Here is a 24647-nt window from a genome sequence, read left to right on the forward strand (position 1 = left end):
ATCCTAGCATCTAGCAGGTTATTAAAGTACAGGAATTGTCTTTCATGTATTCTAAAGAAGATGAGATGGTAAACTTTAAAAGTGGAAATAAGTCGCTGAGGCTTTGTAAGTTTATAGATAGAAGGCCATGAATGTAGAATATTTAGATGCTGAGGTTCATGAGTATAATTTGGTTTTGTTCATCATTATGAACAAAATTACCAACTAAATCCAAGAGATGTTCTTAGACGAAGTGATTCTTTGCGCACTGTCTCACCTCAGGAATGAACCATGCGAGCTGCGCTTAAGGCAGCGGCTGTGTTGGAAGCATGTTATGACGCTGCGCCGAGAGCCCAGCCCCTTACCATGAGGTCCTCGTGGTACTTCAGTAATTAACTCTCTTTGGATCAGATCCAGAAAAAGACCAGCCCTAAACTTAATTTCACTAGTAGGAAAGGTTGTTGTAAAGAAGTTCCATTGTAGTTTGATTTTCTTAATGGGGCCTTTGAAATTAAACTCTTCTGTAGTCATGATTTTCCAGGTAAAAGTAAGAGTGTTAGTTAAGCTATACTTGAGGAACCTTAGAAACAAAAGTTAAACCCTAGGCTTTTTACTTACCTTTTTCACATGTCTTTTCTTAAAGTGTGTGTATGTTTGTGTGGGGGGGTGTTTAAATGAATAATAATATAAATTTAATGAACAAAGAAAATTGATGGCTGGGTGTGGTGGCTCACGCCTATAATCCGAGCACTTTGAGAGGCAGAGGTGGGAGGATTGCTTAAGGCCAGAAGTTTGCTACTATGGGCAACATAGTGAAGTCCATCTTTATTTAAAAAAAGAAAAGAAAATTGTTAAAACCATTTACTGCCAGGAGGAGGAAAACAGATTACTACATTTATGTGAAGGCCAGTTGGGACAGATATTACCCAATAGTGCCTAAACTAGAGTCCCTGATCTTATTCTGTAAGCCTGTTTGTTTCCTGACAAGTGCCTATATTTTGCTACAATTTAGAGTGATATTAGACTAAAGTAACAGTAGCGATAAAATAACTTTGGATCAAGCAATTTATAGAAATATGTGAGTGGTATTGCCCATGATATTTTGGTTAGAACTTGAAATACTAGAATTTGCCATCTCAAGATGTCACATGCAGCAGAGTTGGCAGCTTACAATATCAAGGTCTGGCTGTATAATTGTTGACTAGTCCTTTGGTTCTATTGAGTTTGCTGTGTAATAATCAGACCTTTAAAATTTTAATTGTGTGTGTGAGGAGTTGAATAAGAAAATAATTACTCAGGCTCTCAATAAGTGAGTCAATATAGTTGTTGGGTAAAAATGAGTGAGAAGGCCCCTCTTTCATCCTGTGAGGCTTTATGGTGTCAGAGCTAATTTCAAATGAATAGAATTTATTAAATTCACAAATACTTCTGTTTTTGCCTCTTCAAAAAGTTTGTGGGCTTTTAAGTGGCTTTGCTTCTTTGGCTGCAGCAGGTAGTGCAGTGCTAGAAAACAAAAACCATTAAATTTGGGATGGGGGCCTTTTTTTTAAGCTATGATTAGGCACAAATAGTAAGCTCAGTTATTCTACTTTATCAGAACCTTTCAGATCTCATGGGCTTCTATTCTTTATTTGTTGTCTGTCTCATTCAGTGCATACCTCACTTGCTGGCACATAATAGACGTACGATAAATACCATTGAATTTCTCTTTAAATTTTTGGATTAATAAAGTCTCAACCTTTTTAACTAGTAAATTTTACATATTTTATCACACCTCCCCCCATTTCCATTTTATGTGGTTGATTGATAATACTAAGATGAATACCCATGTGTCACCAGAAATGCACCCAGCACTGGGCTGTATTTTTATAGTCATGTGGTGCTTTTCAGTTAGTCTTCGGAGGAATCTCATGATTTTGTGAATATAAAAATGTAAAAATCTTGTGGTTTCTTTTTAAAATAAGAGGAGATTGCTAACATTTCAGAAATGTATTATGAGATTGCATTTTTCAAAAGACTGCTGTAGACCATTAGTTGAATAGACTGTTAATAGATGGTAGATGAAAAAAAGTTTTATAGGCTCATTAAGTTAGGGAAATTGTCAGCATTAAAAGTCTCTTTACTCAATTTACCAACTGTTTTGTTTTTTTAAAGTGGAGCTCTTCTCTCCCCATTTTGCCCAGCTCAGATGCCTTTGAAAATTCCCCAATATAGGATGGATTTGAAACTTTGTAAATTAAAAAAAAGTTTTAAAATAAATTAATTTGATGCTATCAAACTGATAACATGTTTTTAAATTTTACATTTTTGTAGAAATTGATTTATGTAGTATGCTATACTTAAATCACAGCCCAAGTCATGATTAAATAATAATACAAATGGTAGTACACATAAGAAAGTGCCTTACTTAAATATAGGGAATAAATTGCAGTAGCTGTAATTTATTGAGTAACATATTGCATAGCAGACACTATATTACATATTATCTCACTTAATTCTTAAGAAACAGTATTACCTTTTTACATATGAGAAAACTGAGATTAAAAATAATTTTTTTCAGGGGCATATTGCTAGTAAGTGGTAGAGCCATCATTGGTACCCTGGTTTGTCTGATTTTATAACCATTGCCTTAACCACAGACTTATACTACCTACCCCTATGTGACCAAATTTAGTCTACTTCAGGTGTGTAGACTGCATAATTATCAGAGCTAGTATTAACTAGTGGAATACACAACTTGAAAAAGTGCTTTTTTCCTGCAGCTATCTTTTCCCTGGCATATGTGACATTCCAAGCAGCAAGAATATCATGATCAAAATCATTTTATAAAACTTTCATTGCTTGGCTGAGTCAATAATGCATCTATCCATTTTGAAATCATGTTGAGACTTGAGTTGAGATGGTCAGGAATAGTTGCCATTTAGCCCATTTCCTTTCTTCCTTCTGCTTTTCTGTGTTTGGCCCTACCGTGTACATTTCCTTTTTGCTGCTTAACTCTTTAAACATACGCTCCATGTCTCAACTTCCTCTGCCTATTCCCTTTGTAACCTCTGAGTGCCTGACCATGGCCACTTGTGTTCTACCAGAAGTCCTGAACCTTGCCATTTTGTCTTGCCTGTTTCTGCCCCAGTGAACCCTGCATATACAGTGCGGCCTGACTTCAATTCATGATCACCTCCCTTAAGTCCATACAGGCCACGATTCATTTGTAGCCATAAGTATCATTTTCATCATACATAAGCCCCTTAACCAAGAAGGATATAATGTAACTTAACCATATTTTCTAAATTCATGTTGGTCACTTAAGGCCCTCTATAATCTACATTCTTTCCCTTATAAACATATAAGATTGTGCTTTTTTATTTTAGGACAAGCTGGCTTGATTATAAACACTTCAGGCTCATTTTCTTTTCTCATTTCTCAGCTTGCTGTGTTCTTGGCTTGACTTTGACTTGGTCCTTATCTCTTCATATTTATCTCTGTCTTAATGAATCAGGATCACTTAATATGCAGTGCTTAATTTTATTAATTCTTCTAATTGGTGCTTATAAATTTGTTTGGTTTTTGCAGTTAGATGACAGATTACGTCTGGAATGAATTCCATGTGTTCAAAGGGTATGGTTGGAATTTAAAACTGTTTATCAGCTGTTAAGAGTACAGTATAGAGAAGGATTTTCTAGGCTGGAAGAATAACATGTGAGGGCCCAAGGCAGGAAGATGTAGAAGAATATGAGGGTTCTGAGGAAAAACAATGAAATCATCACTGTTAGAGTGGATTGTGTTAGAGAGAAGTAGGTCAGTACAGGTGATGGAGTGGAGGATGTTAGAATACCAGATAAATTAACGACTATTTTGAAGATGCAGCAAAGGAGTGTAACCTCTTTTTTCACCTCTCCTTCCTATCTTTCAACTGGAACAGATTTAAGAAACCTCAATTAACAAAAAATGTGTTATATTACCATGACAGTTTGACCTTGTCTGTAAACATTGGGTAGAGTGTCTTTTTAGTATATTTTGATTGATGGATTTTCCTTAGCAATGTAGGAAAAAAGCACCAGGACTAATTATAGAGGCTAGGTTACGCCTCTTTTGGGTAAGACTCCACCTCTTCATTATCTGATCTTTATTTTGTCTATTATAACAGATATATTTCCTGAGATGAAATAAACTTATCTTTTGGCATGATTTTCCACTGTGCTTGCTAGCAGAGGGGACAGAGAGGAAGCATATCCTGTTGTTTTATTCAAGGACAAGGTCATCTTGCCTTGGATTTTAGCCAAGAAACCCTGGCAACAAATAATAGATCTTTTTACCCCCATTAGAAGTGAAGAAATGTATTTAGAAACTTGCCAAGACATTGCATACTCTGCTTATATGTGCTTTTTGTGTCACAGGACATATTAAAGGAAGATCTTTGCTTTTAGTCAAAATAAGTATACCTCATATCTTTGCCTTTAAATATTTTTAGTAATGATCCATTAAAAAATCTGTTGGAAAATAAAATCAATTTAGATTACTGAAAAAGAGAATGATCAACTTAAGAAAAAGCAAATGCTCAAAATGTGTCATTAGGAATTCAGTTATTCTCCTTTAACCATTTAGCCCTAGTAAGATCAGTAATCAGTTTCTTTCTTTCTTTCTCATTTTAAATATTATATAAAATGCATCAAAGTAAATGCTCTGTAAGTTTGGTCTCATAAGTATTCCTTAAACATAACCTGTCATTTCTTTCTTTTTTTTCGAGATGGAGTCTCGCTCTGTCGCCTGGGCTGGAGTGCAGTGGTGCAGTCTTGGCTCACTGCTACCTCCATCTCCCAGGTTCAAGCAGTCCTTCCCCTCAGTCTCCCAAGTAGCTGGGATTACAGGTGCGTGCCACCACGCCCAGCTAATTTTTGTATTTTTAGTACAGGCGGGGTTTCACCATGTTGCCCTGGCTGGTCTTGAACTCCTGACCTCAGGTGATCTGCCTGCCTTGGCCTCCCGAAGTGCTGGGATTATAGGCTGAGCCACCACGCCCGGCCCTGACATTTCTCTAATCTGCCTCCAGAGGTTTGACCAAACTCTTAATTTATTCAGGTAATCTATTAAGAATTCCTCCAGAGTAATGCTTAAGTTTTCTTCATTTTCTTTTGTTTAACAATAAAGGTAAAATCCTTTCACGGTTACTTTAAATCCTTAATGAAGTACTTTTTAATGCTTACTTTATATCCCTGATTTTTAAAAAACTAACTTATTACTGTCATGTCTGTAGTGATCTTTATAAACTTTTGAAAACCTTTTCAATTTAGATCAAATAACTTTTATCATTATATATTTTATTTGAATATGGTTTGCTTATAAGCTTTTTTTGAAAAATATTTTTAAAATAAAACGAATGTCTAAATATATCTACATAGAGATATAACCATGTGAGCATGTATAAAAATATATACGCGTGTGTGTATAAGTGTGTTTGTAATTTAAATGAAAGTTTGTAAATGTGTCCTTAAGGTCTCTATTAATTTCCTTGTTCTGAGATCTTTGTTCTCTCTGACCTACTTTTTCTTCATCCTTAAGGAGTGGTCTTTACAGACATGACACATGCTTGTGATATTTCCATATAGTATTAAGATGCCAGTGCTATTAGTATTGTCTTAGGTATTACACAGAATGGGCTAAATGGAACAGTGTCTGATTTTTGGAACATAAATTAAGAAACTAATAGAAAAAATGTATTAGGGAATGTAGATATAAATTTGCTACTTTAAAGCTACTTTAAAGACATGATATAACGGAGCACACTTTAAAAATGCAACATATTGCATCACACAAGAAGTTCCCTTAAGCTCACCAATGGTTCCTGCCACTCACTGTCTTTCCTATTGGTGCAGAAACACCCGTGCCATAAAGAATCTAATCACTTGTCACCCTCTGCCATTTCTTCTTCTTAATTGAACCCCTAACATAGGCCTTATATGTAGTTATGTTATGTTTTTCTCTGTCTCTCGTGTGTGTGTGTGTATAATATATAAGAATCTTATAATTGCACAGTCTATGATACATCATATCTTTATAACTTATCAATTATCCACTATCTATGTTTCTTTTGTACTCTGAAGTCACCATGTAAATATGCCCCATATGCTTCAGATCTCTTCATTTCACATCAATAGACCAAATTCTCTTTTACAGCTTACACTGGATATTCATCATAAAGGCTGTTTTCAGAGACATCTTAGGCATGAGTTAGCCTTACATTTATTAATAAAGTGACAGCCTGAAAAATTTCTTTACAATTATCAAAGTTATATTCTTTAATGAACTCTAGAGAAATACATTATTGGTTTGCAATATTGACTTGGTTTGATTATTAAAAGAAACATACCCTCCTTTCCCCTTTATTGATATATCTGTATACATGTACTTATTTCATATGTATGTGTATGTGTAAATATAATTAATCTATACTTTAATTTTTAATTTTAGTATGTAGAAAAGAACTAGAATTAAGATTTGCTTACTTTATTAGTAAAAATTGAGTTTTGAGAATATATGCTGTATCTCTTGTCATAGATGTTTTATTTTCTTACTCTTCTATAATAGAGTTGAAAATACAGATTACAATGGAGTCATCTTATTATAGGGTATTTTCAGTGGGCAAAAATTTACTAAAAGTGGCAGAAAAGGACACACTTTTCATGATAAAGGAAGACAATAAAACATGAATGTGAAAAAGCTGAAGAGTTGTAATTTTTTCATTCCCTCTCTTTTCTTAGGGAAAAAAAAAAGGGTAACCCAGACACTTTTACTCTCTGAAGTATTTTTATTAACTGGGAGCACTCTTGTTTATTTTTCTCAGTAATTAAGAAATATTTGGAGTTAAATGGGAGTATTCTGCCATATAATTTTTATGGGTACTATGGAACTGAGAAGGACTAATAAAGGTACTATAGTAATTTTAATACTTAAACCTTAGGTACTTAGTATCGCAGTATCTTTCATTGTAGTGAAAAAGGAGATTGCCTTGAGTTCCTTGTCAGTAGAGATTTAGAATGATTCTGTAGTCACTTGGCCTATAGTGACTGGGTTGGTGGGGTTTGGGGGAAGTTCAGCAAAATTGAGCGATGAGTAAATTTATGCCCCAGGTTTCCAGTGACTGAGAATGTGAAGGATGAAATCAGCTTTTTCTTTATGACTAATTGATTTTACACTTACTTGTTTTCTTAAAAGTATACTTTTGTTCATTTTAAATGGCAACTTAAAGATATGGATGCATAGGACTTCCTATTTCCTGTTGAAATTAATATCATTTGTTGAAATAGTCAAATATGTCAAAATCATAGTATTTTAGGGATAACATTTACCTAAATATAAAAATAACTTAAAACAATTTTATATAGAAGAGGGTACACTTTGAATAGCTAAACTAATTTTCACTGCTTGTTTTTATTTGTTACGGTTATTTGAGCAGCAGTTTGGTCTGTGTCTTATTTGTTATAACAAATAAAATTTGAAATAGCTTAGCTAAAGAAAATATAAACACAGGTGACATTTCTTTTCTTCTCCCTTTGCACTGTATATAGTGAGCCTTTTATCACTAAAATATTTTAATGTGTTCATTTTAGTTGGGCATATTCCCAGATTTCTTTACCCTTCATTATCCTTATTTCCCCTCTGAAAAAAATTAACAACCTGATGTAAATGAGAATTAAAGCATGTCTGTTGAACATCCTCACAAAAGTTCATTAGTAGTGATATTAAGAAGTTTTTTTCTAGAAAAAGAAATATGGATAACTTTAAAATGTCTTTTAGCTGTTTCTCAGAGCAAGACTAGTTAGGGACTATCTTTTTATTATTTTTATTATACTTTAAGTTCTAGGGTACATGTGCACAATGTGCAGGTTTGTTACATATGTATACATGTGCCATGTTGGTGTGCTGCACCCATTAACTCGTCATTTACACTAGGTATATCTCCTAATGCTATCCCTCCCCCCTCGCCCCACCCCACAAGAGGCCCTGGTGTGTGATGTTCCCCATCCTGTGTCCAAGTGTTCTCACTATTCGTTTCCCACCTATGAGTGAGAATATGTGGTGTTCGGTTTTCTGTCCTTGGGATAGTTTGCTCAGAATGATGGTTTCCAGCTTCATCTGTGTCCCTACAAAGGACATGAACTCATCCTTTTTTATGGCTACATAGTATTCCATGGTGTATGTGCCACATTTTCTTAATCCAGTCTATCATTGATGGACATTTGGGTTGGTTCCAAGTCTTTGCTATTGTGAATAGTGCCACAATTAACATATGTATGCATGTGTCTTTTTTTTTTTTTTTTTTGAAATTATAATAAGGACTTTTTTTTTTTTTTGGTTTTTTTGTTTGTTTTGGTTTGTTTTTTTTTTTTTTCTTTTATTATTATTATTATTATTATTATTATACTTTAGGTTTTATGGTACATGTGCGCAATGTGCAGGTAAGTTACATATGTATACATGTGCCATGCTGGTGCGCTGCACCCACCAACTCATCATCTAGCATTAGGTATATCTCCCAATGCTATCCCTCCCCCCTCCCCCCAACCCACAACAGTCCCCGAAGTCTGATGTTCCCCTTCCTGTGTCCATGTGTTCTCACTGTTCAATTCCCACCTATGAGTGAGAATATGCGGTGTTTGGTTTTTTGTTCTTGCGATAGTTTACTGAGAATGATGATTTCCAATTTCATCCATGTCCCTACAAAGGACATGAACTCATCATTTTTTATGGCTGCATAGTATTCCATGGTGTATATGTGCCACATTTTCTTAATCCAGTCTATCATTGTTGGACATTTGGGTTGGTTCCAAGTCTTTGCTATTGTGAATAATGCGGCAATAAACATACGTGTGCATGTGTCTTTATAGCAGCATGATTTATAGTCCTTTGGGTATATACCCAGTAATGGGATGGCTGGGTCAAATGGAATTTCTAGTTCTAGATCCCTGAGGAATCGCCACACTGACTTCCACAAGGGTTGAACTAGTTTACAGTCCCACCAACAGTGTAAAAGTGTTCCTATTTCTCCACATCCTCTCCAGCACCTGTTGTTCCCTGACTTTTTAATGATCACCATTCTAACTGGTGTGAGATGGTATCTCATTGTGGTTTTGATTTGCATTTCTCTGATGGCCAGTGATGAGGAGCATTTTTTCATGTGTCTGTTGGCTGCATAAATGTCTTCTTTTGAGAAGTGTCTGTTCATATCCTTTGCCCACTTTTTATGGAGTTGTTTGATTTTTTCTTGTAAATTTGTTCAGTTCTTTGTAGATTCTGGATATTAGCCCTTTGTCAGATGGATGGATTGCAAAAATTTTCTCCCATTCTGTAGGTTGCCTGTTCGCTCTGATGGTAGTTTCTTTTGCTGTGCAGAAGCTCTTTAGTTTAATTAGATCCCATTTGTTTAATTAGATCCCATTTGTCAATTTTTGCTTCTGTTGCCCTTGCTTTTGGTGTTTTAGACATGAAGTCCTTGCCCATGCCTATGTCCTGAATGGTATTGCCTAGGTTTTCTTCTAGGGTTTTTATAGTTTTAGGTCTAACATTTAAGTCTTTAATCCATCTCGAATTAATTTTTGTATAAGGTGAAAGGGATCCAGCGTCAGCTTGCTACATATGGCTAGCCAGTTTTCCCAGTACCATTTATTAAATAGGGAATCCTTTCCCCATTTCTTGTTTTTGTCAGGTTTGTTAAAGATTAGATGGTTGTAGATGTGTGGTATTATTTCTGAGGTCACATCAGAGTTATCTGGAAGTCCTAGAACACAGGGTTTGAAGAAACCCAGGATAGAATGGGGTTGAAGATGACCTGCTTCCACATTGGTTTAAATACTCTACTCTTGTAATTTATGTGATTTTATCATTCCTACCCCTAAGGAACCTGAGTACTGAAATATATTGAAATAACTACTCAGGGTTCCACAGGAGCTCTCGAAATTTATCAGTGGGTGGAAGGCGGGAGTCTGACTTAGAAGTGAAACTGCTGCTAGTAACCCATCTATAAAAATAACCCAAGTTAGGAAATAGTTTGTACATGTGATTATGAAAACTGTAATCTGGCCAGTTGTGACCTTTGTGAAGAAAGTTACCTAAAGAGAAGGGGTTAGTAAGAGCTGTAGCATTGTGGTCAGAAAACTCCAGAACCAGTAACTTGGATTTACAATCTGGCTTCTCCATTCATTCGCTGTGTGACCCTGGCTCTGTGGCCCTTTAACATGGAATCTTCATTTGTAAAATGGAGGTAATACGGTTGTGTGAAGATTAAATGAGGTAAAACCTATAAAGTGCTTAGAATAATACACAACCCATAAATAGAATTCTTATATTTTTGAAGGAAGTTTTTATCCACACTATCCAGGAGGTAAGGAAAATTAAACCTGTTACACACGTGAGGCAGAGACAGTACACTTGAGTACACTTGATGTTTCCCTTTCCTTTAGGTGACTGTCCTTAAGTTGGTTTGCCTTTTCCATCCCCTACGGTTCCATACTCAGGAGCAACCTTCTTTTTACTAGTTCATTATTAGAGTGAAAAAGCAACAGTAATGATACCATTAGTTAAAATGGAAGGCTCCCTTTGTTCTAGGCAATATTCAAAACTCTTCATTTATTATCTCATTGAATCCTCACAATAATGTAAGAGTGCTGCCTCCACATACTAAAGACATCAGGACATAGATAAAGTAACTTTCTCGAAGTCACAAGCTAATGCCTGGTGGAGCCATTGGCAGGTTTTTCTTATGTATGCAGATGCATGCGCACACACAGGTCTATTTGGGGAAGCTGCATGAAACACCTGTCCTTTGTACATAGGTTAAAGGATGGCGAATTCCTTTTGTTTTCAGTATGTCCTGTGGATTATAATTCTAATCAGAAAGTCCGCGAACAGTTTATCCCTCCCTCAACATTTAGAAGTGATTTTCTTTCAAATAAGTTTCAAAGGGATTTCATAAGTGCCATGTCATAACTACTACCATCCCTGATATAAAATGTAGAGTAACTTTACCTTGATCCCGATGGAAATAAAAGCAGTATATTTTATAGTTCCTCAGTCTTAGCCAGAATTGCAAGAATATAATTTTGTTTTGAAGAACTACTCTTTAACTCTTTATATCCACATTTTCTTTTCTTTTCTTTTTTTTTTTTTTTGAGATGGGGTCTTACTCTCACCCAGACTGGAGTGCAGTGGTGTGATCTCAGCTCACTGCAACCTCCACCTCCTGGGTTTCTGTGATTCTTCCACCTCAGCCTCCCGAGTAGCTGGGACTCCAGGTGCGTGTCACCACACCCAGCTAATTTTTTGGATTTTTTTGGTAGAGACGGGGTTTCACCATGTTGGCCAGGCTGCTCTCTTAACTCCTGAGCTCAAGTGATCTGCCTGCCTCGGCCTCCCAAAGTGCTGGGATTACAGGTGTGAGCCACTGTAATCCCATTTTCTCTTGTTAATTTAACCTTTCAGGAGCAAGTCACCATGCTTATCTGAAATTTCCCATCCATATGGTTCGCCAGAGGTCTTTCATGTTATCCTTTTTTAGACTTGGATTTAGAAAATAATCCTGCCTTGACTTACTATTTGGGTGATATGATTGCTCTCTTAATTTGTTTCTAGTTAGATAAGCAATTTATAGGGAGCTAATTTTAGTATATAGCTGGATGAAGGAGTTTTCTCAGCCAGACTGACTTAGCAACATTGTCTTAGCCATTTAAAATACATATAAATAAATAATAATTAGGTTTATCTTTATTACGGTTTTGACTGTGAAATAATAATTAGACCTTTTAGAAAGCTGTATCAAGATATATTTTAACCTGGCCACAACAGAGCACCCTGAAATCCACTGATTATGGATTCTTCTTTCTTGGCACTGCTAATGGCACTGTATTCGGTCTCTACTCTCTGAAAAGAGTGTATGTCTGATCATGATGGCTGTGGTGTTAGAGTAGGTAGGACAAGAGCACATCCCTGAAGGAGTTCGTGTCAAGTGCTGGCTTTCTTAGCCACAGGTATATACATTACTCCTTTCTCTGTATTGTTCCCTCCTTTAAGTGTCATCCAAAGCTGCTATGGAAAAAGATATTGTCATCAGTTTGTTTATAATAAAGTTAATGAGTGACTTTGAATTGTGAACCCTGAGCCTGAGAACAAACTGGATCTATATTGAAGCGTCATACATAGTGTAGCAAAACTTATTAACAGTACTCATTGCATATTATCTTCAAGCATTTTAATAAGCATATTTAAAACAAAATCTTGATTTTTTTCAACTGTGGACCTCTACACAGCAATAGGAAGGAACTATTCCAACTGGGTTTTTTGTGTAGTAAAACAATAAAGTACTTTATTTACCAAGGACCTTGATTTGAGTTCTTGTTCTGATGTTAGCTAGCTGTACAATGCTTAGACAAGTAATTTAACTACTTCTTTTTTTTTTTTTTGAGACGGAGTCTCACTCTGTCTCCAGGCTAGAGTGCAGTGGCTCCATCTCGGCTCACTGCAACCTCTACCTCTGCCTCCCGGGTTCAAGCAATTCTCCTGCCTTAGTCTCCCGAGTAGCTGGGACTACAGGCACGCACCACCACACGCAGCTAATTTTTGTATTTTTAGTAGAGATGGGGTTTCACCATGTTGACCAAGATGGTCTCGATCTTTTGGCCTCATGATCCGCCTGCCTTGGCCTCCCAAAATGCTGGGATTACAGGTGTGAGCCACCGCGCCTGGCCATCATTTAACTTCTTAAAGTTACTGATTTCTCCCTTCAAAATGGAGATCATTATTGTAATACTGGTCTTACCTCACAATATTGTTTTGAAAATTATTGGCTGGGCATGGTGGCTTATGCCTGTAATCCCAGCACTTTGGGAGGCTGAGGCAGGTGGATCACCTGAAGATCAGGAGTTCAAGACCAGCCTGGCCAACATGGTGAAACCCCTTCTCTACTTAAAAATTAGCCGGGTGTGGTGGTGGGTGCCTGTAACCCCAGCTACTCGGGAGGCTGAGGCAGGAGAATCGCTTGAACCCAGGAGGCAGAGGTTGCAATGAGCTGAGATCACGCCATTGCACTCTAGCCTGGGCAACAAGAGTGAAACTTGATTTCAAAAAAAAAAGAAAAGAAAAAGGAAAATTATTAATAGTTACAGTAATAATTAAAATTATTTTACTAAGTGCTCTGTGTGTGTTTGTGTGTGTGATTTTCTTTAGTCATCTTACAATATTAGGAGCAAAATGGGGTTCTGCTCCTCATTCTATATAGTTGAAAACTTGAGGTTTAAATGAGAAAACTGGAGTTCATGTCATCAGAATCTTTTTGCAAACTGTAAAGCTTATGTGAATGCCAGTTATTGTTGTTAGATTGTAATGCTCTAGAGTCATTCCTATGTGGGTTGGAACCCAACTCTTCTCTGTAGCTGTGTGACAGTAGGCAGATTGCTTCAATGTTCAGAACCATTTTTCCTGATCTGTCAAATACTGTTAATGATGCATACTTCATAGGTTTTTGCAGGAATTACATATCTGGCACATGGCCTGACACACGGTGGCATCCATGAATTTGACTCCTGCTTTTTCAGCTAGGATATTTTCCTTTTCTTGATTTTTAAATAGAATGTTGATGGTGATTCAGAGATTTATTTTTCTTTATTTGATTTTAACTTCATAGAACATGATTTTCTGTTGGACATCTTAGCTTAATTACGATTTAAGATCCTTTATTAACTACTCTTTACACATTGGTACTGGTTTGCAAAATAGCTCGTAAAAGATCATAATTGATATGAAAGATTTCTATTATTTTTTCCCTAAGTACTTCAATTTTTTCCCACTTATTAAGTGATTTTGTGCAAGTCGAGCTGCTTAGTAAGACCTGTCTTTGTAGTCATTTCGTGTGTGTGTTTGCAAGGAGGTATTTTTAGATAGTTTAGCTGAACAGCAATCTGACGTCTTTAGAGGAGACATCAGTTCATTATGTGGATACAAATTCTATGCTTTCGGCTTTTATACACCAAGTCTTAATTTAAATCTGTTTTTCTTGCCTTTTCTAACGAAAGAGACTACATCATGGTATGTATTCTATTTCTTCCTAAGGCTTGCCTTTCTGCTTAACCTTTGCTTAAGAAATGATCAAGGTAGAAATGTCTTTATTTGCTCACAACTTAATATAGATTATAGAAGCATGGGATTTGGGGCTGTATTTAAATATGCCATTATACATTATGCTATACAGTGTTTTTCTATTGCAATGTGATTCAAGGATTTAAAATAGTCATTATGGGGCTCATAAATGCTGTGTTCTTTTAAGAAGAAGAATGTAAAGGCCAGAATGTGGGAGTTCTATACTTCTTATAACTGCACATACTGCTGTATGGGTTAAAAAAAATGCCTTTTTCTTTGTGAAAGATAATTTAATGTTGAGTATGTAAGAGGAACATGGTTGTTTGCTTTCTTACTGCTCTAAATACAGTGTTTATAGGAAGTTATAATATCTTCTTTTATCTGGTTCGCCTCACCCTTTTCGAAATACTGGGAAAAGAAGCTCTAAAGGCTTAAGCAAATTCATGTTAGTTGTTTGTGACCCTGATCTCAAAAGAGATAATACCTTTGGTTAATGATATACATAGTACCTTTGGTTAATGATAAACATCGAATTTTTTTTTCTAATTTTACTACAGCTAATGTTGAGAAACTATTCATATAGAAGTTTAAAATATTTTTTAAAAATAATTTTCCAATGTGTTCTTTATTTCTTTTCCAAAATTTAAAAGTTACATCTACTACATGTCGAAATGTCAAAGCTTGAGTGAAAACTTTTGTTATTGGTTCAGATGTGTTATCTGCATGGTGTGAAGCATCCAGGATTTAAAGCATGGTTTCTAGTTTTCAGTTTAGTTATTTGATAATGTGTGAATTCACTGGAATTTTAGAGATATTTTAATTATTGCAATGGAATTTCTCATGTTTTATCTTATATCATAAACATGAATCATTATCAGAGAGAAATGAATTATCTAATGCCAAAGAAAGACGCATCTTAGAGTGTCAGGTTAATAATGGGCATCTGTATGAAGATGTGGAGATCTTTTACTCTTCAAGAAGAAAGCAAATAAGTTTTTTAATATATTGAAGGATCAAACAAGACATTTTTATAGTATGAAAAACAGAAAGAGGAAATCCTAAAGCCAGGACATTTTTTAAAAAAAACCCTTTCTTGTTCTTAAAAATTAGTGGTGTTATGTAACCATTTAAGTATTTAGCTGAAGCCTGATATTAAGTGACTCAGATTCCTAGCTTCTTAATGTTGCGTCTTTACAGTGAAATTCAAGCAGTTGCCAGATTCTTAAGCCATGAGTTCATTCTCCACCCCCCTCCCCAAATTTGCATGCAGTAAAAACTGAGAATCTGTGCCAAAAGAGGTGTTAGCACTGAAATTCTTATATGCTAAATGTAACATTTGATTTTAGGCTGTTTTCACAGTGAAATTGTATTTTAATTTAAGAAAAATGACCAATGTCAGGCTGAAGTTTCTTTATTGAAAAGTAACATAAAAGCTCTGAAATCTGTCTTCATTGGCTCCTTTTAACTTCTCATCACACCCTACCAGAATAACTGTTGTTTTTTTAGAGTTTTCCCCAAATCAATGGAGAAAAGCACCTACCTTCGCCTAATGTAGTAACACAGTAATGTACTAACTCTATCAACTCTACTCTCGTGTAAGCCAAGTATTTTCTTGCCTCAGCCTTGATTTGGAGGGAGAAGCTTATGTAAGCCTTTTCTTGTACACATAACTCTAAGGAATCCTTCAGGAATTGTGAAATTGAGCACCTTAAGAATTTTTCCTAAGGGATCATGGAGAAGTCAGGTTGGAAATATTAAGAATGTAGTTAATGCCTACCTCCCACCGCCATGGAGAGAGAGAGAGAGAGAGAGACACACACACACACACACACACACACACACACACACACGAATTGTACATGAAACAGTGCCCTGGTGGAGAGAGAGACACACACACACACACACACACACACACACACACACACAACCTGGTGGAGAGAGAGAGAGAGACACACACACACACACACACACACACACACACACACACACACACACACACACACACACACACACACACGAATTGTACATGAAACAGTGCCCTGGTGGGGGATATGCAGTGCCTGACTCCTGGATTTCATTCCAATAGACCCTTTATCCCTTTTTTCCTGAATTAAGGTGATAAATCTTCATTTTTTGTTCAGTTCACTTCAAAATATCTCACAGATTTGAATCATCATTAACTGGAATATATGAAATACATAAAATTCTTGAAAATTGTTTAAAGACGTCTTTCCTTAAGTTACTCTTCTACCTGGGTGCGGTGGCTTACACCTGTAATCCCTACACTTTGGGAGGCCAAGGCAGGAGATCACTTGAGCCCAAGAGTTGGAAACTAGCCTGGGCAACATAGGGAGACTTTGTCTCTACAAAAAAATTGAAAAATTAGCCAGGCGTGGTGGAGCATGCCTGTGGTTCCAGCTACTTGAGAGACTGAAGTAGGAGGATCACTTGAACCCAGGAGGTTGAGACTGCAGTGAGCCATGTTCGTACCACTGCATTCCATTCTGGGTGACAGAGGGAGACCCTGTCTCAAAAAAAGAAAAGAAAAGAAACACTCTTCTTGTGTTGACTGGAGATTTTTTCCACCTCTATTACTTTTCTTTTTTTATGTTCCAGTTTTCCATAGTTGGTCGAATACATTAGAATAAGCCCTATTTAGTCATATATGAAGGTACATATATATCTAGTTTACATGAAGCTATCTATAAGTACCAGAGAATCACAGATGTCAGATGTTGGCCTTCAAGTGAAGAGGACACATAAAAAATATCAAAGTTTATGTCTGATTTATTTGGTGTGTTTTGTTATTGATGTCTTGGTTACTATTTTTTTTTAATTGATTTTAATCTGAGTTCTATGAATTACAGTCTAAAGGGAGGATTCTATCTCAGGAGGTTTGCTAATCCTGTTGATAAAATTGAAAGCATTAAAGAACAGAATTTATTTACAAAGCTACATTTAATTCAGATGACAAATATCTAGCCAAGTTCATATTTCACTTGAACTTTATTAGGTTTCTGTGTTTGGAGGAAGCACTAGGTGTTTCTCAAGTTCCTTAAGAGATTTATAAGCAAAAGTGTAGACGTTTAAGCAAACTTTACTTTAAAATATAAATGAATTCCTATTTTACATTCCTGTGGGGCTATACATGTATGTAACTATTTTAAGTAAGGCTTAGCTCAAAAGGAAGAGAAATCTTGGGACCTTTTATCTAGTTACCCCATCTGTTTATTGATTTCAAGAATCACTGTCTCACCACAGTATGGATCAGAATATTCCCTCCCTCATCATCATTGTCATCTTGATCATCATTGTTGTACTTGTATGTGTTAACTTGTAAGCACTCAATGAGCAGGCAAAAAGTTTTACAAAGTTGTGCCCCCAAAATGAGACATCAATTGGTTGATTATAATTTTAAAAATTAAGACTCTATATTTAATTGCCCACTGGATATTTTGATGTGGATGTTGTCACAGATTTGACATGGCTAAAATACAACTCTTCACACTTAACTGTTCCCCCCAACCACCACCACCACCACCACCAAATATTAACCCAAACCAACCACCCAACCATGCAGTCAACAAACTATTAGAGTCCCTAGTTTTCCTCATCTGAAATCATTGGGGTTGCCATCTATGCACGTATTGAAACCCCAAACCTATGAATTATCTTTGGTTCCTCAGGTTGCTCAAACCTCTGTATCCTTCAGCAAGTCTTATTTCTTCTACCTGCCTCACCATGAATTGATGTTCTTCCCTCCATATCCATTATTACCACCCTGGTCCAAGCTACCATCTTCTCACTTGTACCGTTCCTAGTGTTGTACTGTTCCAAATACCTAATAGTACTTGTACTATTCCTAGTGTTCCCCTTATTTCTCATCTGCCCTTCTTCTGCATGCTATTCTTCACATTTATAAAATATAAATCAGACTTATAAAATATAAATGAAACAATGTTATTTCTGTGATTTTAAAACTCCTCAGTAGCTCTCTATTGCACTTGGGCTAGAATCTACACTCCCTGGAGAACTATGCATGAACTAGCCCCACTTGTTCTTCTTACCTCTCATTGGACTTTTCTCCATCATACCCACTCTGCTTCCATTGCTTTGATCCTCCCTTTGTACATTTAACAGACCAAGCCATGGAGCCTTTTTAGTAGTTGTTTCTTTTGCTCAGAATTTTATCTGTGATGCTTACCTGGCTGGCTTCATGACTCTCAGATCTCAGCTATAGGAGGTTTTCCTTGGGCATTTCTGTTACACCATATTATTCTAATTCTCTGCCAAGCATTGATTATTATATTTTGGGTTTTTGTTTGTTGTTGTTCATGTTATTACTGCTTGATTATTATGTCTTTCCCCACTGGAATGCAAGCTTCATGAGAGTATGTACCTCATCTATTCAGTTCATCACTCTGTTTGTAATGTCTAGGATGTGTTTAACATAAAAAAAGCCATTTGATAAATAATTATGGAATGTGTAAGAGGAAAATTAATTAAGAAGTACAAAAATGTGGGTATAGGCAACATGTCAGTAAGCTTAGAATTAGTAGATAATTGTTTCATCTTGAGAGGATTTTTTTTCTCTTTTGACTGGATTAAACTTAGATAAAATCGAATTTGGGTATAAAGACTGGAGGCAATAAGTAGCTAGTAAACATCAATCACTGAATATCCACATTAGCAATCTTAATGATAAGATTAACACTGTTAACTATTACTATTGTTATGTCATGTGATTTTTTAATATTTAACATTTTAATAAAATATGGAAATATTGTTTACCTAAGCAGCAAAGAAATTTTGATATAAGCTTCTTAGGAATTTTAGATGATATGGAATTTTAGAAATACAGATATTCTATTTAGGAAGAATATTAATATGGATTATTTTGAAGATCAAACGGTCTTTGAAGGCCTTCGGTATAATTCAGTGCCAAAAACCAAGTAAAGCTACTTGAATGTCTTCTTGAGTGATAGGACTTGACCATAAAGCATTATGAAAGTTATATGCTTCTCTAAGAGCAATCATATTTAATGTATGTATATCATGGAATTGAAGTAAAAATATGTTAATTTTTATTTACATGCATAATAAATTGTTAATAAAGAATCCCAAGTTACTTTTCCCTCTTAGGATTTATGGGAGTTTGTGGAATACTTGTCTTTAAAATTAATGATAGTTTACATTGTAGAAAATTTGGAAACTACTCAAATTAATATTTTTCTATGATATAAAAGCAAAATCTAAATTCTACTTTTAGCAGTGGCATAGCTAATTCACCTCTCTTGATATCAGTTCCTACAGCTGTGAAATGAGAAGATTATACTAAATGAATCCTCAAGCTCTTCCAGGTCTATGATTGTGCTTTATACAAAAACTTGTATTTGCATAATGCTTTATATTACCAGAATTCTTTCACATCTGTTTTCCATTTGTTCTCACAACTATCTTGTTAGGTAGGCAGTACAGACCTTGTTATGTCTGTTCCACACTTGTGAGTAAACTGAACTACTAAGAATTTAAAATTATTTTCTTGAGTTACACAGCCATCTTGGAACTAGCCATGTATTCTCTCTATAATTTCATATCATAATCTTTGACCTCCTGATGCTAATTCCTGGTGATGTTAAGTACTTAGTCAAAGTAAGTATCCATATTTCATAAATTACCACTGCAGTAACTTGAGAATTTTAAAAATCTGACCTTGGAAATTTGGTTATCCACCCACATAATTTGTAGGAAGCCAGTACTAAAGTATTGTAGCGATTTGTGATATATACATAATCACCTTTATGGTGCTTTAAGCATATCAAATTTTTACTCTTTTAAAAAGTTGAATAGCTGAATACAGAGGCTCTTCTAAAGTACCTTCAGGTTAGGTTTTGAAAGGCCATTTTTAAGTTTGTTGTCCAGATGGTATACCTCACTCCATTCTAACTTGTCTTTCTACTTCCATTCTAACCCCTTATAAGCCATTTTCCCCACCCCCTGCCAGAATGATCTTATAAAACAAAACTGGGTCTTGTTAACTTCCTGTTTAAAAAACACAGTGACTTCTCATTGCACTTAGAGAGCCTACTTTTTGGTAGGCTTAGTCCCTACTGCCCTGACCCCATTTGTACCACTCAGCCTTTCTCACTCCTTACCTTCCAGTGCATGAACTCTTCTCAGAACCGTCAGATTCTGAGTACATGTTTTCTCCCTCAACATTCTCACTCTTTACCTTCCAGTCACCTCGAAATTGTTTCTCGACCACTCATAGGTTTATCCCACCTGAAGGTCTTTACTTTGGATATTCCTTCCATCTGTAAAGCTTTCCTTCCACATCTTTGGCTGGATCCTTTGTATTTATTCACCTCTCACTTCAGATGTTATTTTCTCAGAGCAGCCTTCTCAGATCACCCAGTCTTAAGTAGTATCCTCTCCATTCCTAGCCATCACCATCTGTTACATGCTCTTCTTTTGGTATTGTCTGTACAGTACTTACTGATAGCTGAAATCTTTTTAAAAATTTTTTTATTGTTACATATTCCTCCTTTCCCCTTCTCCCCTCAAGCCCTTCCTCTCTTTAAGAGTATAAGTTTCAAGGAGCAGGGATTTTGCTAATCCTAGTCATTGTCATATCACTAGTTCCTGTAACAGTGACTGGCTTGTTACAGGATGTCAGTAAATACTTGTTGGATAATTAAGTAGATGAATGAATCTTGTGGTTCTGAGTAACTTTATATACTCTTCATCTGGCAGGCTTCTTGTTGAGATCTATGATAGGAAGTTAAAAATATGTTGAGTTCAGAAGTTTTGTCCTTAATTTTTTTGATGCTGGCTTCCAGGAAAGCTAAACTAAATTTATTGTATAACTACAGTTGCTGTTCATTATGTTTTAGTTTTATTCTGGTGATCTTACCTATAATTGCTGATGGAAGGGGGTGACTATAGAGCTGGTAAGGAAAAGAACATTGGGATCAAACAGTCCCTGTTCAATTTCTCTCAGCCTCAACATCTTCTACTTTAGGGTTACCAGTTCAATGATTTGCTTATTAAATACTTACTATACCTTAGGTACTATGTGAGAAGCTAGGAAAACAGTGATGAAAAAGACAGACACACCTAGAGAGGGCATTGGATTATTAAATCAGCAGCTACTGTAAAAGTATTTAAGTTCTGTGACAGGCAGCATTCTGGGTATCACAGGAACATCTTACAAGAATTTCTAACTTCAGGAGGAGGGTTCAGAGAATTAGCCAGGCCAGGGGTGAGAGTGTTCTTCCCAGAAGAGGGAACAATGAAGACCCAGGAGGAGATACAGAGTATCTCGCTGTATTTAAAATAACCAGAAATAGATTTATATATTTAGTATAGAGGCTGAGGGGAAGAGAAGTGAGTGTGAGAAGATCAAAAGGAGAAGACAGTGGGGTGCAGTGGTTAGGAATATAACTTCTTCCAAAGGGAGAGAAGCCACTAAAACATTTTAGGCAGGGGAGTGACAGGATCAGGTGTGTATTTTCCTATCGTGTTTTAAAAGTTTACTTCTGGCTGCAACATGAAGAAAAGGGTGTTACAAGAAGCAAGATAGGACAGTGGTAGTACAGTAGCACCACAGTGAAGTGGGTTCATATTTGTAAATCCCCTCTCAGAGTGCTGTCACACATAGTGGGAGCTTGGTTAATTGTTAAGTTCTGGGTTTTCCTAAGGTGAATTGAGGCTATGTAACTTCAAGGTTATGGAAGTTAAACTTTTTGTATCTAAAGACATTTTCAAAGTATTCCTGCTTTTGTGTATGTGCATGCATGTGCACTGACACCACAGATTTTATTTAACCAGTCATCAGGTTCTCTGAATGGATTTTAATGAATGCTACTCTGTTTCCCTGATTTCAACCTAGGATGATACATCAATATGTGTACACATACACACTTAACAGAAACATTTAGAGAAAGCTGAAGTTGAGGAAAGTAAACCACAGCTTAATACACCAATAGAATATTAAAAGTTTGTATTAATTTGGGAAGAATGTACTTTTTAAGAGAGTTACTCAACTGGTGATGTAAATCAATCATAGCAGGTGACTGAGAAAGTCATGAAAAATGCTGGAGCATTGGCAGAAGTGAAGGGGTCTCTTTTAGGTAACGTGTGCTTGACGATGTCATAGTCATTCAGACTATTCATTTAATGGCATGTGTCTAAGGTTTACAAAAAAAAAAAAAAAGATGAAGGAAAAGAGAAAAATCTATTAGACTCCTTGCAGTTTATGAGTATATTCCTGCTGGCCCTAGGCAGTGAGTAATGCACCACAAATGTTCAGTCAATTCTTGTATAGTGCCCTCCCGACAGCCAAAGCAATGAGATTACCTGGCATGCCAGGGTTGACACATGACGCCTTTGAAAATAAATGTGAAATTAAATGTCTTATCGTTGAAATCCTTGGAAATAAATCCTAACATGGATATCTTTGTCACAGAAGTAAAAGGAAAAATTGATAGACACCTAACATGAATACCTAGTGTTTTTGTTAGCAACTTAAGAAGGGTAACATAATTATTTTTTGACTTAAAGGTTATTGTCTAGCTCAGTTGTAATACCTGTCACTAGAAAAGGAGCACCTGTGGTGGTGGTTGTTGCATAAAATCTAGAAGCAAATTTTTAGAGGTAGGATCTGAGATGTCATTTAAAATCAAGGTAGTTTCCTGTGTGTGTGTGAATATATACATCTGTGTGTATGAGGAATGGGTGGAGATTATTAATTATTTTTATTATTTTTTGAGACAAGGTCTCACTCTGCCATCCAGGCTGGAGTGCAGTGGTGCAATCGCAGTTCACTTGACTTCCTAGGCTCAAGCGATCCTCCCACCTCAGCCTCCTTAGTAGCTGGGACTACAGACATGTGTCATCACACCTGGCTAATTTTTGTATTTCTTGTAGAGACAGGGTTTTGCCATGTTGCCCAAGCTGGTCCCAAACCCCTGGACTCAAGCTGTCCTCCCACCTCAACCTCCCAAAGTGCTGGGATTACAGGCATGAGCCACCATGCCTGACCAGACAATTTGCTTATTAAATACTTACTGTACCTTAGGCAGTATTTGAGAAGCCACACAGTACATAAAGTTTCTCAGTTGATAAAGTTATATAACCAGTGTATCCATAAATGATAACTTAGAATAGATGGAGCTTCACAGTTTTGAGTCACTATCCATTGTATATACATCAAGACAAGCTTTAGTGCTGTTGTTTTTTTTTAATGTCCTCTTGATGTAAGTTGTAATGAATATCTTTTTCTGTTAAAGTTATGTGGAATTACTGTTAATGTTTTATTTTTCTTATCTCAAAAGTAATTCATATTTATATTTAAAACTTTAGAAAATGTAGATAAGCAGAAACAAATTTTAATTGTCCACAATCCTACTATGTAATTATAGCTATTGTTAACGTTTTCTTTATACCCTTCCATAGTCTTTATTTTGTATATGTGTATAGAATTGGTGCACGTTAAAATGAGGAAAATCTTTTGTGCAACATTACCACCGTTGCTGATATTTAAAATGTGTTGACTTATTGACTCGTATATTTTGAGCTCCCAAAACCCTTCAGTGGCTTCCCATCTCATTCAGGGTAAAATCCAAACTCTTTACCATAGCTCCCCACATGATTTCACCCCTGAATATCTCTCTGCCCCAATCCCTCTCCTTGTCAGAGCTTGTACTGACCTAGCTATTCCTAAAACATGCCAACACCACCCTACCTTGGGCTTTTGCTCTTAGTGTGCTTGTTGCTGAAATGCCTGCTACTCCCATGTGCTTCTGCAGGAGTCAGGCCTTCATTCCATTCATATCTTGTACTCAGATGTTACCTGAGCAGGGAGACCTTTCACCCCCTATATCCTGGATCCTACTTAATTAATTTTTAAATTACCACTATGTGATGTTCTTATTTTTTTGATGGCCTTCCCCCAACTTCCTACCCACTTCCCAACACAGACACACAAATACTAGGATATAAAGTCTATGGAATCAGAGTTTTGAGTACATCCACGCTTCTTCCTAATGAAATCAAGTTTACTTCTATTTTTTTAAAAGACTGTAGCATAAATTTCAACAGAAGTATTTATTCTCAAGTGGCCAGCCTATTCAATAAATTTTATGAGTCATCAAAATCAAACAATCAAGTAGGTGGCTTCTAGACCTAATTTTTCATGTAACCTATGAAGCAGCACTTTTGAAAACAAGTAATTTTCTGGAAACCTTATAGTTCATCATAGAATACTTGTGTCTTGAAATTTGAGTAGATATTAGTGCTCTCCAAATTAGAGGGCACTGAACAACTCCATATATTTCATTACTGTCTTTGGTTCATAAGATAATCTAATACTTTGTTGATTTTGTTCTCAAGTTACATACACAGCACAAGAATTTTTCATAATATATTTAATGATTATATTCCTTTGGCTTAGTGATATGCTAGATTTATCTCAACTTTACACAAAGACAAATATGAAGTATACTTAGCAATGTATTATATATTAATATATGAAAATATGTTATATA

General features: G+C 36.0%; 1 protein-coding gene across 15 annotated transcripts in view; it reads left to right on the forward strand.

Annotated features, from left to right (window-relative positions):
- The window catches only part of RAPGEF2 (Rap guanine nucleotide exchange factor 2), a 259251-nt gene that overhangs the window by 167507 nt on the left and 67097 nt on the right, over positions 1 to 24647 (forward strand). The window lies entirely within an intron of this gene.

The sequence above is a fragment of the Pongo pygmaeus genome, chromosome 3, assembly GCF_028885625.2.
Source record: "Pongo pygmaeus isolate AG05252 chromosome 3, NHGRI_mPonPyg2-v2.0_pri, whole genome shotgun sequence".
Lineage (NCBI taxonomy): Eukaryota > Metazoa > Chordata > Mammalia > Primates > Hominidae > Pongo > Pongo pygmaeus.